The sequence below is a fragment of the Cupressus sempervirens genome, chromosome 10, assembly GCF_028749045.1.
Source record: "Cupressus sempervirens isolate cs-2001-9-10 chromosome 10, ASM2874904v1, whole genome shotgun sequence".
Lineage (NCBI taxonomy): Eukaryota > Viridiplantae > Streptophyta > Pinopsida > Cupressales > Cupressaceae > Cupressus > Cupressus sempervirens.
In genome coordinates, this window is record NC_143127.1 from 932641708 (window position 1) to 932656269 (window position 14562).

Consider the following 14562-nt stretch of genomic DNA (forward strand, 5'->3'; position numbering starts at 1 on the left):
CAATTAAAATAAATCATGTGACCAATCTATAATTAATGAAAATGGTCTCACAAGGGTTTCAAGACTAGGCCCATCTACTAGTTCTTAGGGAGAGTTGCAATAAATAAATTTAACTACTTCACTCTATGCATGAATATCAATATACATTGGAATACAATATTAATTTCATTATTCTTAATACTATAACTATATATATCCTATCATTTTTAGTACACTCACATTTATAAATTTGAATACTAAAACTAAATTGTTATGGCTACTAACCACTATAGTAAACTTATTTAATAGTATTATAAATACTATATTATTTACTATAAGGTATTGGTCATAGGCCATAGCCTTAAACTAACTTTAGCCAACTTGAAATAAATAACATTTCTAAACATCAAGTCATGACATGCTACTTTTAGAAATTTGGCTTAGAAGGCATATTAGAGTTTTCATTTATGGAAATAGTTACATTGTATGAAGAGGAAAAATATATTATGATGTTTTGTAAGCTAAAGCTTAGAAAATTGTCTGTACCACAAATAGAAACTATTAACAATCATCTTATTTTGTTCAACACAGATCATTAGAGACATTTGAGCATATGCACTCTTAGATAAAGTTAGTATGAATAATATAAAAGATGTGGGTAACAGTGCTTAAGTGCTAGACATGTAAAGATAGAGTTATAAGCATTCTACTAGCTATGAGACTAAACATATAAAATAGAAAAAAGACAAAATGGAGTTATTTTGGTTAGGGGATTATTTTGGTTTTCCAAAATTATGACTTAACAATATTAGGATGACATCTGAGATGTTAATCTACATGTGCAAAAATTTAATTTAAAATATTTAGCAAAATATCAAGCAACAAGGTCAACAGGATGAAATATTTTGGTATAAAGGAAAAATATTTTTTTCAGTGAAGTGTAGCATTGTAATGTAATATTATAATGGTAGAATTCCTACTATGTATGAGTAGTTTTGATGCCATTTTGTATGTTTTTATAAAGAAATACAATTGTATGATTACTTTTAAAGAAAAAGATACAAGGTAAAAAGGGATATTGAAGATATCTTGACATTGTGTAAAATGTTTTTGTATCCATCTCTTTGATAGCACTTTAAAAATATAATTTCTTGTTTGAGTAGTAGGCTTTGCTAGCATAGATTTTGTACTATAATACTAACTCCTAATAAGGTTGAGGCTTCTGACAAGGCATAATCCTCTGATAAGGATAGATACACTATAGAGATTTAATAGACTCCTAATAGGATCAATATATTTTAGAAGATACGTTTGATTAACGAATCATTTTATGGGTACCATCCCCAACAAGGTTTTGAATTGGCCAAGGTTTATCTAGTTAACAAATAATAGTTTTATGAGGTGCAATGTTCTATGACTATGTTTACTTTCTAGTTTGATCATATATACAAGTTTAAATATTGTTTATGATATCCATGGTTAGGCAAATATTTGTAGAACACTGATTTAGATGCCCACCCCCTCTCAATATTCCCTATTTCTAACAATTCATATCAAAGAATAGTTACTCAAATAAGGCTTAGAAACTTGATTAAGATATTTATGAATATGGATTAGTTGAAAGAGAACCCCAAAAAATATCTTTAGAAACTTGATATAGTTATAGAGGATAGAAATAAACTGAAGATGAAACTTAGAGATGCACAAAACTTTATTAAGAAACTAAAAGAGAGACTTGAGTCATATAAATCTAAGAAGAAAGAGAAACATAATCAAATTAAGGATAATGAAGCAATTTGTAAGTTGAAGAAGGAGAATACAATTTTGAAGCGTGATCTTGAAATTCAAAACATGAAGATGAGATGATGGAAGATGAAAATAAATAACAATAAGATTTAAGATCTAAGAATGAAAATCTACAATCCAAACATACCAAGATGACATCCAAACTTCTGACCACCATGTTATAGTATAGAAGAATTGAAAAGTAAAACACTATTGCGAAAGGAGAGCTTATGCAAACAAAGTAAAACCTTGAGAAGTTATATTCAAGAATTGAAAAGTTTGATGAGAAGATCATTGCACAAAGACCTATTGGACATAAAAAAAGGATTGGATATTTTGAAGGAGAGCCATGTAAAGAATGTGAAGTTGCTTAGGAACAAGATCTAGCTAAATCACAACCTGATCAGCAAGAAGATATTAATATAGAAGTACCTAATCAACCTGAATAATTTAAAGAAGTAAAGAAACAATTTAATGGATGGTTATTTGCATGGAAAAATGAAGAAGGACTATACTAAAACCTTTCTTGTTATTGTAATAATTTCTTTTCTTATGGATACAAATATAATGAATATAGGAAACCTAGATATAATAATAATGTAATGAATGTAACTACTAACTCCATACCTAATAGACCCTTTGGAACAACATATGTCATAAGAAATGGAGTTATGTATTATAAGTGTAAAAAATTTGGGCATATTTCTATAGATTATAGATTATAGACTAATAAATTTGTACCTAGATATGGAAAGAGTGTTATCGAATGTAAGATTTAAAACAATTTCAGAAATATGGAAATTTTTTGTAGAATGAACAACATGAGAGCACCCAATATGAGATCAAAAAGTATGAAATTTAAAAGGAATGTGGATAAAAATGTAAGAAAGACGGACAATGTTAAATGAAAATGAGTTGCAAATATTCATATTAAAAAAAATTAGAGAAGAACAGTTAGAGTAAATAATTAATTATTTATTCTATTACTTAAGCTTACTTAGGTAAATGCATTTATTTAATATTTTGTATTTAATGCATGTAGTGGTTAGTTGTTGACAACATGGGAGTTTTTTCCCTTCTAGCATGTTCCACCTTTTGTGGATATGTGCTGAGTTGTCATCCTTATCTTCTACCACTTTTTAGCTTGTTCTACAAGCTTCCTTGAGGTCTTTATAAGGGCCCTCTCTCTCATTGTATTTTCAACATATCACATAAGGCATTGTGCATATTGTAAATACATTTTCTTCTTGGGTTTGAACATATTGTCTCTCATGTCCATTTAGGGTTTTTTCCTTGCTCCATGCTCTTCTTCCCCTTGACTTCTCTTTTACAGGTTCTCACATGCAGGTGATCTTGGGCATCTTCGAAGTTGGCTTTCTTCAACTCCAACATGGTATCAGAGCCTTCCTGCTGCTGCTTGGTTGAAGAATTTTGAAGCCATGATTTGAAGTCACAAACCCTAATTTGTTTGTGCATTTTTTCTTCAAATTAGGGGAACAACAAATTTTAGGAGCACATTGGGCCCAAACGGACATCACCATTGGATCCAAAAAGCCATTTGCAGTCAGGATTCATATAAAGCTTGTCATTTTTGGAGATAGAGCTCTGGGAGGAAATTTTTTTTTGTTCGGAGGGCTTTTCGTACAGATCGTATAGACGATCTACGATTTAAAAATTAAAAAAAGAGGTCCACAGGCTGTGCCATTTCCCAACAGCCACCGCGGGGCCGCCCAGCCGCAACCCATGCTCCACCGATCGTTGGTTCCTCTGCCACCTCTGCCCTGGCATTTTCTACTGGTGCACCACCTCCTACGTTGGTTTTTGCCGCCAGTCCACCTATGCAGACTCAGCTGTAGTAGCTTTGCCATGTCTGCATTTTTTCCCAGTAAGCGAGTACAACAGATCACATTAGCACCTTTTGCCAAATCATCTGATCCACCACGTGGCATATTTTTTGCATGAAGGTTGATATGGCCATCAATTTTAATGCTACAATTTTTTGACATCAGCATAATGTCATCAGACCTTGCATGCACCTCCCCTGATTTTGTTTTGGACCTACTTGTGGTGTTTTGGCCATAACTTTTGCATACAGAGGTATTCTTCCAATCCAAAAGAAGCACCGAAAAGCTAGTTCCGAGACAGAGACATTGGTATAGGTATTTTTAGATTTTGATACTTTTTTATTGCCTTTTCTTTTATTGAAGTATGAAGTCCTATTTTTGACTCCAACAAGCATATCTTTTGCATCCCATGCTCGTTTTTTGAAAACTTTATATTTTTGGAAAGCTCGTTTTATCACCTTTTCAAAAATGTGGTCCTTTTTCTCAATTTTTGGCCCATGCTCTTTCCATCATAGTTTTGGCATTTTAGCTATATGGTGGATATTTTGAGTGTTTTAGGCTCGAGGATCATTTTCTTGGCATGGTTTCCTTTGTTTTGGGCTGTACTTTGTTTTGTTGTAGCTTATTTTCAATTTTGGTCATTGCAACTATCATTTTGAAGCACTTTTATGTATTGCATTGAGATAAAGTGCCATTTTTGCATTCTAGGAGTCATGAACATTGTTTTGAGTCAGTTGTACATGCATTATTTTCATAAAGCACCATGGGGGGGATAGTTGTTTGCTGTTTTAGGCATTCTCCCTTTGTCAAGTGAGTGTCCCTTCCACGACATTAGCCCCATATAGAGTTAGTTTGGCCATGTCTTTATAGGTGTTTGTACCTCTTTTCCTCTCTCGTTGTTCTTGGTTCGTCTGCAAGAGACTTTGGCCCACCTTCTCAATTGCTTATCATCACACCCCATCTGCATTAAGGGGGGGTTATGCTATTGTTCTAATGCATTCATGGTTTGATGGTTTGATAGTGTGAACTATGTATTCAGTGGTTGATCCTATATACAAGGTGATTGCAGTGGCTGGCTACCTATGCATTTTGGTGAGATGGATCATCTACCATATAGACATGCTCGGTTCGTGCCTTCTTCTTCCATGGAGGTTCTTTAGATCGGCAGTTTGGCAGATTTTGCCGCTTCTTCATGGTTCAGTGATGCTTCTTCATGATCACTCCTTCTTCCTATTTTAGGGAACATTTCCCTAGTTGGAGACATCTTCAGTTCTTCACTAGGTTACCTCTTTTTGGGGGAGGGTTTTTCCCATGTGGTTTTCTCTCTTTCCCTATTTTATAAAGGTTGCATCTTTTCTTTGCATTGTTCATGGGTACCTAACATTGCCTCGTTGTCGGGACCCATTCTGCATTTTCATCTTAGTTTTATGAGCTTAAGGCATTCCCCTAAGTTGCACTTAAGGGGGGGTGTTAGAGTAAATAATTAATTATTTATTCTATTAATTAAGCTTACTTAGGTAAATGTATTTATTTAATATTTTGTATTTAATGCATGTAGTGGTTAGTTGTTGACAACACGAGAGTTTGTTCCCTTCTAGAATGTTCCACCTTCTGTGGATATGTGCTAAGTTGTCATCCTTATCTTCTACAACTTTCCAACTTTTTCTACAAGCTTCCTTGAGGTCTTTATTAGCAACCTCTCTCTCATTGTATTTTCAACATATCACATAAGGCATTGTGCATATTGTAAATACATTTTCTTCTTGTGTTTGCACATATTGTCTCTCATGTTTTTTTAGGATTTTTTCCTTGCTCCATGCTCTTCTTCTCCTTGGCTTCTCTTTGATAGGTTCACACATGCAGGTGATCTTGGGTGTCTTCAGAGTTGGGTTTCTTCAACTCCAACAAGGACAACCTACAAGAAATAAGATTTGTGTAGAGAAGACAAAAGAAACATTGAATAAAATATTGAAATCGATAGTTGTACCTAAGAATCCTTTGCCAATTTGAGAAATCAATTCAATAGTAACATGGGATAATGTACTTTAAAATTCATCATATCCTTAAATGTTAACATAAGGTCTTGTGCATTTAGAAAAAGTATGGAAATAATCTTTAGAAGCTACAGTTGAGAGCACATCATGAAATTTGAATCTATGTAATCACTACCAAATTTTTTTTCCTTTATTGATACATAATCAACTTTTTGAGTTATGACATACAAGAATAGTTAATAAAAATGAGAATCTGAAATGAATTAAGTGTAAAGATCAATCTATTTACACATAGTTTGATCACCTAGAGCTAACAGAAGCTCATGAGAGTAACTTAAAAGTGTTTTAGAGAAATTTAGGAGTGAATTCATCTGGATTTCTATCAAGCCCTAATTTTTTAATATCAAGATATTTAATCCACCATTAAGGTTAATTTCAAAAATTCATTCAAGAATAAGAATGGATCCTTTGTTGTTTTATGATATTATGAAAGAAACTAGGTATAAATTCAAATGGAACTCTATTATAAATTTGGAAGATGACCCTATTTGAGCATATTTACAAATTCCAATTGAAGTATTAATTATTGAAGCCTTTAGGGTATATATACATTGCAAGTTTGCAACCATAGGAGAATTTAATATAATTAGTAAATTTGACAAAGTATATAAAGAATATATGACTTTTAAAGAAGGTTTAAAGCACTAGCGCAACCTAAGGTTGCATAGTTTATATTCCACCCTGAATTTCGCAATGAAGAATGGAGAAGGATTATACTAAGGAGAGTACATCACAAAAGATTCAAGATTGGAAGTAAACCTATACAAATTACAAGTGACCTAATTCATTAAGTGATAGGTTTTTGAAACAATGTCATAATTTCCATCAATGAAATGAATGTGAAAACAATTATATTAGAGAACACAAAAAGTGGATTGGTAAGAAAATGATGTTGAGCCTAATTAAAGAAGCTAACACCTGAGATTTAATTCTAAGATTTTTTAGGCAAGAGCATCATGGGTGTAAGAGAAATCTTGCATCAACCAAAAGTATTTCATTTTAGTTGTTTTAGTAAGAGTTGACTTAATGTAGAGTTGTTGTCGCTTGGTACTAAATAAGTTAGTCATAGTAGCTCCTAATGTCCTTATTTTAGAGGTGGGGGTTAATCTCAGTCATATCAACCTCCCATTTGAGGCTCCATTCCATCTCATAAGTATTGGTGAAGCTACTTGGAATTTTTAGTACAAAATTTTGGTACAAAAACTTTGGGCCTAGTTTTGAATGCCTAAGAATGCCTAGATGAGGCCCAAAAACTCAATAGATAGGCACTTATGCATATCTAAAACTATAGATCAAAAGCTAAGTATTTCAAAAAGGTGTTACAATTGAAAAAAAGAGCAATGGTTTCAAAGTTATTGCCTTCTAAAGTTGGTCCAAGCATATAGATTCCAAAATAAGTATCAAAGGTGTATTTGGCTGACTCTATATGTATTTTTGGTGTCTGTTAGCTGTAGGTATTAAGTTTGAGTGTCTAGAACCTTCTCAGGTAGTGTACAGTTACTATTTAAGAAGTGCATGCAGATTTTCCATGACAAGTTTGGGTGATAGTTTATAGCTTTTTCTTGTAGATTATTATAATGAAGGCACCCATATGGGTTAGCTTATTGTAATTCTAAATTATGTAATTCCACATTTGCGACGATAATAAGAAGCCCATATTTTATTCTCCTAATTGTTTTTATTTATTTATTTATGTTATACATTTAAGGTATCAAGGGGAACACCCTTCATCAAGTAGTATTAGAGCAGGAGTTCCTCACTGTGTAAAAAGATTACTAACCACGAGGAAGCTACATCAAGACTATTTTTTGGGTTGTGCATATAGACATATCATTGATTGCGAGGTAGTTTACACTAGGGTTTTAGTGGAATCACAAAGATGCCTCCATGAAGAGAGAGTAGTGTGAGATTTGTAGATGTTACACCTAAGGATTTTAGAGCCCACTAAAGGAAAATGCAAGCATTACAAGAATAAATATGTAGAGGAATGAATCTTTCCATATTAGATGATCAAAGTGGGGATGAAAGACAAGAAGAGAATAGTAATCAACTGGTAGTAGATGAAGTTCAAAACCTAGAGGAGGAAAAGCTTTCTAAGGCTATTCCCAAGATTGGCAAAAACCTAAGTTTGATGTTCCAACTTTTTTGGGAAATCATAACCTAGAGGAATTGATCGATTGGATCAATGAATTGGAAGAGTAATTTGAATATGAAGACATTGAAAATCCAAATAGGGTCAACTTTGCAAAGGTCAAACTAAAGGGTCACATGAATATCTAGTGTTATGAGATTCAATTGGAGTGAAATAAAAGAGGAAAAGTCAAAATCACTAAATGGGATCAAATGATAGATAAAATTATGTAATCATTCATTCCCATAGATTATGAGCTTGATCTATTAAAGAAGATGCAAGGGTTGAAGCAAGAAGTAAGATCTATTTAGTAGTAAACAAAAGAGTTCTATCGAGTTCTCATTGCAATACACTACATAGAAGACAACAAGCAAAAACTCACCCATTATATTAATGGGTTGAGGCAAAACGTTCACGAGGAGTTGAGTCTAGTTTGAATGAAAAGCATTGAAGAGCTAATGCGAGAGAATATTGCTTGGATTTTTGTGGAGTTGATATTCACACAATTGGGGATGTGTTTTAGACACATTGGTGAACCTTTTCCTATGTGCTCATAGAGAATGGATGGATCATTTTGAAGTTAGAGTCATTTTTACCTTGCTACTAGAGTTGCATGTTTTGGTTTTTGCATGCATATTGCAAGTGATGTAACTAATTTTCTGCAATGATTTAAAGGCTAAAAATTTCAAGGGTTGAGGAGGTTCTATAATAATATCAATGATCCAAGGTGAAATTCCTAAATCCTCATGGTTTGGGAGATATGGCCATTTTTCTAACACATCAATTTTCTACTAGTTTCGTGATGGGTTTCTGTGCATGACTTTTAGGATGGATGTGTAGTTATATTTGAGGAATCAACCTTTTCTCACTTAAGGGATTGTAGAGGACCTAGATTAAAACCTTCATTTCAAAGAAAATGTTCTAATTTAGTAAGAATTATGAGATATCATGATTTTTCTTAGGTAGCAATTTTTGGATAATTTTGTGTAAAACTTGTGGAGTTTTCCTCTTCTGTTGTTTGATAGGATAAAATGGGATCTTGTTAAGAGAGGGAAATTTTATTGGGCCATGTGTGGACCTAAATATAACTTTGTATTTAGTTTTGTTCATGATTATTAGAGTTTTAATTTACTCTTCCAAGGTGGACCAATATTGTAATTAAATGCTTGACTAGCCAATTTGTTACTTAGCTGGCTATATAAGGAGCATGTGTTGATGTAGAAATCATTATGGGATGAGTGTGAATCATTTGAGGATTTGATATCATCATTAGAATAATAGTTGAGATAGCACATTTAGAGAAAATCTAGTGGTTGCAGTTTAGAAACAAGGAGAATGCTTGGTGGCTTGCAAGCACAAGTCAAGATCTTGGAGGTTTCTACTAGATTATTGTTGTGTTATAGATCTAGTCTAGCTAGATTTTGAGTTGGATATTGAGAGATATTTATGAACTATTATAATTGATTTGTATTTTTCCATAACTGGTAAGGCCTTATAGCTTGACACATTGACTGTAATCAATTGTTTTTATGAATAAAGAGCTGTGAATTGGTATTAGATCTTGTGTTATTGTTTATATTCCACTATATGTTTATTTTCTATCAAAGTGAAGGTTTGATATCTTTTACTAATCTTATCAGAGAGATATTGTTCCTATGTGTGTACACCAATCACTGAAGTCGAGGTAGTTTGCACCAGGGACTTGGGTTGTGTTGGTGTTTTTTCAAACTATTAAGTAATGAGATACTCAACGCTAAGATAATGAAAGAAAAAACAATCTAAGGATCAGCCACTTCCTATAGATAATTGAAAGAGTTTCTTATCTAGACCCAACTACAATGAAATCTAGATAGATTTCCTACTCTTTAGGCTCTGCACAACCAAGGTGGTTAAAATGAATGCTATTGCATGAAAATATTTTTTAGTTTCATTCTAATTCTCATCTCCTATCTCTAACATATACATAGTTCATTCATTTCATGAAATTTTAAAAATGGTAGACATCCCTTACAAGTAGATTTGGTCATAATTCTCCTTAGGTTTACAAATATTTTTAGCAATAGTAGCTAACTAAGACTCAGAGATCAGATGCAAATGAGTGTTGATTGGCATTGATAATCTTCAATAGTAAAATAAAATGGATTTTGAAATTAATTTTGATGGTTCTTCATGATCTTTCTTTCTTTAGACTAAAATAATTAGATCAATGCCTAATCTATTGGGATCTAGAGTCTATTCAATTCCTAGATCTTATTGATGGCATTGCAATCAATATTATCAGCAATTCTGACTGAAACTCATTCTTACTAACATCCCTTCTATTATCATGGTAATCCTATCAATTTCACTGAAGCATTTACTTAATTCTTTGAATTAAAAGTAATAGAAAATTCACATATAATCTGACTTAATTATATTCATTTAAATAAGACTTTCTTGTGCAATTTCAAGGAAACTAGATAACACAGATGGAGACAAGATTCGGCTAGAAAAATTGTGGTGACTATTCATCTTTTCATTGATTTCATTTGAAAAGTTTTCATACAATTGAATAAAACTCAAAATAACTCTAGAACACTCATTTAGATCTTGTCACACTAATACCATTCTCATAAATTTGTAATGAAAAATATCATAAAGTATATCTCCTTTTATAAAATGGATCGAACAAACCTAGTTAATACTTAAAAGATAATAATTCAAACCATTTCCCTAGCCCTAGAATCTGACTTATATACTATGATATGCAACAAGCTTCAGGCTAAGAGAAAATGACATCTTTCCCTTAAGACAAAAAATGTTTACATTCTGCTATCAAATAAACAATTTTTTTGTGTAGCAGAAAACTTAGACATCATAGTATTCCTTTTGTAGTTCCCATTTCTATTACACCTCCAAATGCTACTAATTCCATGATTGTCTCATATGCTATTCAGACTCTTCATAATATTTAACTATCAAACAAGCCAATGCTATGTCTAGTTCTAGTATTTGCAAATCAACCTCAACTCGAGGATTTTCAATGTTTTCATCATGAACTGATAAAACCACCTTTATTCCTACCTCTTCCTCTACCATGTCATCATTTTGGGCTTCTACACTTTCAATTTTAACTAGTTTCTTGTCTTTTTCCTCCTCTTCCTTCTAATCCCCTAAAGGTGCATCAATTATTTGCACTTCATCTTGATCAATCTCATCACCATTCCTTTCACCTTCTTCACACTACTCTTTAGAAGTAATATCTACCATCCACTTGTCAAAAAGTGTGTAATCTTGCTAGTTAAATTATAGGATATCATTTTTCTTCTGAACTACATATTCAACCTCCTTATCAATGTTAACAAAATCTTGTTTTAAAGAATCAATGAATAATTGGACCTTCACCATTTCTGGGTGCTCAGTCCTCAACTTATTACACCTTTCCTCATATTTTCCCATATTTTCTCTCCATGCAAATTGGTAGAAGGCTCTTGTTATAAAAAAACTATTATCAAACAAAAATTCATGGTTGGCTTGTTCTATTATAGGGTCCAAATCCTTTCCTCTATAATCTACCACTGTCAAATCAAGGATTGGAATAGTAGGTTCTTGAGGGTTTCCCTCATCTAGCTCTGCTTGGGACTCTAGCTATTCAACTTGCTCTCTAGTGACCTGCTCCTCTCCAATCTGCAAAGGGGATTGGGTAGGTGAATACTCTTGAATGTGAGGACCTTGCTCTTTTATTATTCTTTTCCTCTTAGGAGAGGGCTCATTAGGTCTCTCTTCAAAGAAAACACTACTAGATGTTATTATTTGTTTACCTTTATCCATAGTGGTCTTATTATTCTAGATCACATTATAACTTGACCTTTTTTGGACAATCAATTATCCTATTCCCATATTGGGAGTGAATTCCAAAATCTTCATGACCTCTCTAGCCTTACCTAGATATGCATTAATAAAGAATTTGTTTTCTCATTCATGGTTTCCATTGTTTCAAGAAAGGTAATCATGAGTTTATTTATTTTACTTGCCTCTAGTTTTGCATTACCAAGAGGCTTATAGTTCATGTCAAAATAATGAATAAATTTGAAATCCTTTGAGTAAACCCTCCACTTTTCTTTCTTTGTCTCTTGCTCTTGCAAGGAGACCTCATTTCTAATTACATCCTTAGGGTAATGTGATTCATTATCTATGGCACCAAATTGAACCCTTATTCTAAGAAGTTGGTTATAAAAGCCCTCTATATCACAAAAATGGGCACAAGACACTACTATCTTATACTAATCTAAATTTTTTTATAAAAATAACTAGCCTCCTTTTGTAATAACAAAATGATGGGCTATAGTACAGGTGGGGGAAATTTGGCCTCTGTTTCCTTTTACAAGATAGGTTTCTTCCTCCTAGTTTCAACAACACCTTAGCTATTCCTATTTTAAGTAGCACTTGGTAAGGCAAAACATGAAGAGTCCCTTGAAACCCATAAACACTAATAGTAGTAGAAATAGAGTATGGTATAATGTCTCCCTAGTTATGAGATACTTTAAAACTAGATGGGTTATCCATGGGTCTAATAAAATTTACTAGTTCCTTAGGAACTCTGGGATTGTTAGCTAATAAGAGGCACCTTAACCTAGAGGCAAAATACCTATCAAACCTGACAAAACTAGAATTTTCTACATCCCAAGTCATGATTGCATCCCCAACTGAACTAACAGAGCCTCCCCCTCATGTTCTTTATTCACATCCATTTCTTTACCAAAATATGTTTCTCCTTTGAACAAAAACATATGCATTAGTAGAGATAATGACCAAAAGTTTGTTCAATCTTGCCTTTTGCAATTCCAACTAGGATTGTATGGATTTCTTCAACAAATTAGGAGGAAAAATTAAAAATAACATCAATACCAAAAGAAGAAATCTGATCTATCATATACATGAAACTTATGGGTATAATATTCTATTCATCTTCACCAAAAACCCTAAATAGAGTCATATATATTTCTATAGCCTAGGGAGTGAAGTATTCCTTTTTAAAAGGTTCCCTAGAGGATGGTGTAATCAATGGAAAGTTCCCAATTATTCCTATATGTGCCCTTAGTGCACCCTACCTGATCATATCCTTTTTAGATAAATATTCTTTTTCTAGACCTTGTAGGTCAACGGGTGTATGATAATCTAATAGTGGCTCTAGACCAAATAATTTCCTAATTTCCTCAGGGCTTACTATGGTCAAACATTAACCATCTATTCTTCTTACCACTTTGATTGCTAGGTCATACATTTTGTAAATAATCATTAATAAATCAACATCCATGAAGACACTAGGGACCACTGGCTTTCCCAAGTAAAAGTTTCAAATATTTGCATGAGGGGAAAATAATTTCTTTTCTAAGAACCATGTTTTAAAGAGGGAAATCCCTGTTTGAGAATTTTTAGCATCCCTAATCTAATTTTCCTTATCAAACAATCCATTAGCAATCTTAAGTCTAGGGTGTAGGGAGATTAAATTTTTCACCTTGATAGTCTTGTTTGTGGATTCAGGCAATAATTGGAGAAGATCATCATGGAAATTTCTAGCCAAATAATCCTCTTGACCAAAAGAAAACTTTCTTTGGAGGCATGGTGAATGATTTTACAAAAAACTAGAGTACTTTGATATATAGAGTGAGAATAGGTTCTTACTTGATTCTTTGCTACCCTTTTCTGCAATTCTACAATACTCTGTAAACAAATGGAAATTCTTTCACGTCTTGATCACCCCAAGCACAAGCTTTTAATACCTTTGAATTCTTTTGGAAGCTTGAAGATTTTTTTACATATAAAAAATATAGCAATATTTGTGCAATATATTCTACTATTAGTTTGCATGAGGAGTCTTCATTCTTTGTAAATAAACTATAAGGCAAATAGGGTGGCACCAGATTCAGATTTTAAAAATACACTGTCGATCTCAAGAAATCTGAGGATCTATAAATAAAGGTAGGGATGACTCATTTTTCACTTGCCAAGTTGGAAATCAATCTAGTAAGTTTTCTCAACATAAGCTTTTCTTTTACTACTGGCAGCTTGGATAGGACTCACTAGTACTTGCAGACATGTATCGACAAGTTGCTACATCACCATGCATAAAAAGTGAGTAGTTTGTATATGCAACATAATGATATTCGTCGATTCCACTTCAATTTGACAATATCCATTTGATCAGTGTTTTAATATGACTATGGTGGGTCCCTCCTTTTCTTCCTTTGGTCGCTATGTTGCCACCCTTAAAAAATGAGCAACTTCTCATAGTGACATAGTACCGACCATTGATGTGAACTTGATCTGACGATGAGGAATTTGTATTTATTTTTCTTCAATTATGGGGGGTCTATGCATTCTTTCCCTTAGTCACTATGTCACATTAAATAAATAGTGTACAACTTTGATGGCAACTTCGTGAAAATTGTTGACTAACTTTAATCTAATGGTCATGATTCTTCATCTGCTCTTTTCTTTGAGTATGGTTCCATGTCATGTGTAACTTGGAAATATTCTTACAAGCTAGCAAATCATATAATGTTTTAATCCTTTTTGTAACACCATAAAACTGAGCCTTGTCATGTTTCATCTTTTCTAATAAGGCATTATGTTGCTATCAGTAGAAAACAAGGATTTTTTGGTCATGACATAGTGGCCTCCTTAAGGCTTTTGAAACTCTGGTACTAAGAAAAATCTTTACATTTCTTCCATTATTACTACAACAATACTTCTGACAAAGAATTAAAGTCACACAACCACTTTAACA